Below are 5179 nucleotides of genomic sequence, written 5' to 3' on the forward strand. Positions count from 1 at the left end.
AGAGAGAGACAAAAATAACATTATATAATAAAAATTTAATAAATTATAATTAAGAGATAAATAATTTGAAAAAAAAAACCACTAAAAATTTTACTTCCCACAATATCGGATGCAATCCTCGAGCCAGCCATATACCGTTTTACTGCAGTCGTTACCCCCTTTTTCCCAACATTCGTCTTCCATACAACGCGCCACCTTATTCCCCACATATTACCATCCTCGAGACAATTCTTCGTTCGGTGAACACGCATAAGTTATGCCCTCGCGCCATCGTTCGCCTTGCCGCTCTCCTTCGCCCTCCGTCGTTCCCTTCTCGTCTCCCACCTCTTCCACCTACCTATCTACCTACACCACGATTTCTCGTCCCTTCGTTCCGGTTCTCGACCCCGAGTTCCCGACGAAATGGGCCGCTCCGCTCGCGGAACGCAATTAAAAGTTTCTCACACGGGCGGTCACGCCGCGCCGCGACGACAGAATCGATCCTTCGCTTAGAAGCCAGATTCCCGCTCTTGTCGTCTCTCTGCGGTTCTTCCTTCCCGTTCCCAGCGAAATCGATTCGCGGTTGCCGATTGTCCTCGGTTACCCCATTTCGCCTTAACTAAACGACGGTTCTTGCAACTCCCTGTGCTTTAAATATGAAACGCGTTTATATAATTTTATATATTATAGATTCTCTCGTGTATAAAAAATATACGACTCACTTTCTTATCGATATCTTATTGAATAGTTGATTTCTCTCGTCCTTCGTCGTGTTATTTTTTGTACAAAGTATTTAATTTAAATTTTTATCGAGGACTCGATTAAGTTTTGACTTATTAAATATGTATAAAGATAAATAGCGTCGAGAAATGTTGATGATACAGTATACCTTGTTTCGACTTGACGTAGGCAATTGTCCGGCTCTCATTTCGATGTATTCTCTAAACAGGAGAGAAAGAGAGGATATATTTTATTATATCCGCCTCTAATCGCGAGAGTCTTATCGCACATCGATTTCGGACTCGTCGAATCGCGAACAAAGGTCTGCCTTACGAACCGAAGCAGGACCGGCAGGAGGGGGAGGGAGAGTGGCGGGCCCCCGTGAGAGACCGGCGGCAGGTCCCCTGTTCATACCTGTTTGTACCTTTGTGTGTATTGTATGTGTGTGTATATATATATATATATACATACCGACCAACCTACACCCGATACCGCACGTATAGACCTGTTCGACCCGCTGCATTCAGAGGGTCCTCTCTCTCTCTCTCTCTCTCTCTCTCACTTGCACTAATAATTCCCGGCGGTCGGCGGCCCGGGCGCATTCTGCGAGCATTACGTGTCTGCATTCCACGTGCAGGCCCTCGATCTCCCTTTTTCACCGCGGCGGCCGTGGGGGCCCCGGGGATCGTTAAGGTAGCACCTTAACGGCCTTTTTACGAAAAGGCGCCCGACGAGGTGTTCCCCCGCGCGCATCCCCTTGAATGTCCCTCATTATTATTCATCCCGCGGCGCCCCGTGCGCCCGTATATATATATACGAGAACGTTTAACTTATTCCGTCCCGGCCGACGGATATTCTCTCTCTATTTTTTTTTCCCTCAGTCTCTGTATCGAGAGAATAGTTCGACAAAAGTCACGTTACATCCCTGCACCGCCTCCCCAAGTTCCGGATTAGCATGGGAATTCTGAGACGAAAGGCGGGAGTGGCTAAAGTAAAAAGGATTAGCGAGACGAACCTGACGGACCTGGTAATCTCTCCGTTGAATCTACAAAGGATTTTGTTGCTTTTTCCTGTAAATCGTGTAAATTGTCATGAATGGAAAAAGAATTTCTCGAACATGGAGCGTGGTTAGTGAGAAAAGAAAGATGTCTTGTTATTGGCGAATCTCTCCTAATGCCAGTGATCTTTTCTCGAGTAATAAGCGAGACATATCTTACTATATTTGTCGCGGCTGTAGCGAAGGTTGTTGAATTATTCACAGGAACAAAAATGTTGAAATTTTTGCATAAACATTTGACTGCATCTGATATAGGAGTCCGCTAAAATTAGAACTCTGTCGAAATTTCAATTCTAGTCAAATCATCTTTTTTTCTTTCTTTCCCTCTCTCTCTCTTCAGACTTTAATAGAGCTATTTAAAAAGAACTTTATTTTAAAATCGGATTTTATTACATGCGGCGTTCGTTCTTTATATAGATGTAGATGCAGTAGAAAGGTTTCTATTTCATTTATTGATGCAAAAGAGGAACATATTAATGGAATAAGATATGATTTTATGTGCTATCGGATTTTCTTTTTCCTTTCTAGAAAAATAAAACTTTTGTAGCAATATCTCTTTTCTCAAGTGACTCGTTCAAATAGTATATGTAGATTATTCTCGAGTATCGCGCCGAATTCCTTCTAAAATCCTCTACACGCGATCCGTGTATCTTGAGTGACGAAGACGAGTGAGTGTCCGTCCTTACGTTAGGATCGTCGTTTCGCGGATCCATCGCAAGTCTACGCGAAGAAACATCCTTTATCCCAGGGTGGCGCCTGAGATCCTTACAACCTCGCTCGAGCGCTTCCATAATTGGGCGAACACGAAAAAGGAGGCATTGTCGTCTCGCTTTCTTCTCTCTCTCACGGCCCCCTTCTCAAGCGGAATTAATCTTTCGTCTTGTTATATTCGTCTTGTTGTATCCTCTTTTTCCCACACCCACATTTTGCGACGCAGAGACATTCGTTTCAGGTCGCGATTAATCCCACTGGAATTTTTTTATTTTCGAGAACGCTTAATCCGAGGATTATCGATACTTATGTGGATCTACATCCTTACACCGAATTATCAAGTAATGAAAATATTATGGGGAATACGTGCAATGGGATAGGTATCGCACATAAATGGAAAATTTATTAATATTTTGTTATAATTTATTTTTAATAATTTTTATTTATAATTTTGTGACATAATAATTTTGAGCTTTTCTAATATTTCGATTCATTTATGTTTGAAGATACTTAACGACGATAAGTTTTTTTACGTTGCAAATTGCATGAATTTCGATTTAGCTGGCACATATGGTTGCCCAGGTTTGACCCAGATCCGTGATGGACAGATTACCGTATAATTTAGGCAAACGTATTTACGTGTTATCGGATTCAATCGCTTAATTCGAACTCGCGAATATGTTAGGGCTGTCTGAGTATTTGCGATATATTGCATGTCATTTCGGATAATTCCGCTCTAATGAAATCTGATAATAGGTTAAATTCATCAATCTCGGAATAATTGCTTTCTAAGCAATAATTTAGCAAGTTTCAACTTTATTTAAATTTTATCTTGCTTTTATTTTGTTATCTCTGTATTCTCCTGTACGATAGTATCGATATGACGCAATTTGCTTGAATAATCAATACGATATATAATTGACTTGGATCGGATTGTTAAAAAGTAATTTTTTATTAAGAAGAAGAATATTATGTTTTTCAATATATCTATATCACATACACACATCATACACTAATATAATACAAAATATAATTGATATAATAAAGAAAGAGAAAAGCAAAAATAATCTTAATAAAAATTTGATAAATTATAGTATATTTTTATATACACGTATATTATAAATAAAAACAATTTTAAAAACTACTAAAAATTTTATTTTATGAAAGAGCTACATTATATATCGTAGGTATTATTAGATCATTGGGAAAAAAAGTCGAGTCGATCCCATGATACATTTCATGTTCGTACGTGCCGGTAATCCGATGTCGGGGACAAAAGACATGTTCTTGGCGATCCCGTCCAGACATTACGCGGCGATTCGATATCGATGACACACCAATCCATATTTATGTGTATCTTTGACGATAAACGTCTGTATTGGCGCGGAAATCACAGTGTTTCTCGTCCTTTCTGGTCCTGCTCTCTCTCTCTCTCTCTCTCTTCTCTCTTCTCTCTCCTCTCTCCCTGAAGATAGATATATGACGGACCAAGCCATAGTTTCTCTGGCTTCGACCCAGCCTCCTACGCGGTCGATATAATCATCCGACGACGAGAAAACAACGCGTGCATACCGTAGAACCGCGAGAAGCAGGCGAGGGAGAAGAAGAAGAGAATAAGATGAAGACGATGGTGATGATGATGATGATGATGATGATGATGGAGGAAGTGGAGTAGAGGCATTGGCACGGTGCCGGGCGAGGAATCAATGACCCATTCCTCCATCAGTATTTTCGGTGCCTACTTCGGATAATTGCGTGCTACACCGGCCGCGAATACGCATGACGAACGTGTGACTTCCTTCCCTTGGTCCTCCCCCTTCTCCGTTTTCTTGTCCCTCGATCGTCTCCGTCGATTTTAGCGGACTAGAGCCAACTGTAGCAGAAGCTTGTTAGAGAAGCTCTAGCGAAACGAGTTCCATCCACGAGTTCCTTAATTGCTCTCTCGCGAATCTCGATATTTAATCTGGGATATTTGGATTTTTTTGAAACGAAATAATAATAATACAGGATATCTATACTCTATACTCCGTGGAAAAACATAGAAAACTTGGAATTCTCAGAGATTTCTTTTGTACCTGGAAAAATCAGAGAACTCTCATGGAATTTTATTGTGACCCAGGGAATTTAAAAATAGAATCTCTCTTTGAATTTATAGAAAACGCATACAATAAGAAAAAAATCTTTGAAATATTCTCTTTACTTGAAATTTTGAATAAAAATACTTGAAATAACAGGGAATTTTTTTACAAGATTTAAGTAAACATTCTGTAATAATAATAATAATGTGCGAAAGAAAGAAACAAGTAAGCTGAAAATCAATAGCTGGGATTCGATGAACCATACCATTGGAGGATCGTTTGACTCGTTGATCGAGTGCTTATGTAGGATTGTTAAAATCTCCATGTTACTCGCTTAAGGTGCCTTTACATGGCAGCATTAAGCGTCGAGCGTCTGCGCAGAAAAATGCGCAGAATTTAAAAGAGATAGATTCTAGGCTGAAATTAGATTCTGCGCAATTTTCTACGCAGACGCTCGACGCTTGACGCTGCCATGTAAAGGCACCTTTATATTTTTGCAAACTTATACGAGGCACGAGCCACGCTTCACGGAACCCATGTGGCTCGTAAAAGCTCGTTGCTTGTCAATCCGCGGGTTGAACTTATGACAAGCATAAACGAAACACGTGCCCGCGGCACTCCAGCTTTAGATTTT

This window comes from Formica exsecta, unplaced genomic scaffold, assembly GCF_003651465.1.
Source record: "Formica exsecta isolate Colony F162 unplaced genomic scaffold, ASM365146v1 scaffold667, whole genome shotgun sequence".
Taxonomy (NCBI): domain Eukaryota; kingdom Metazoa; phylum Arthropoda; class Insecta; order Hymenoptera; family Formicidae; genus Formica; species Formica exsecta.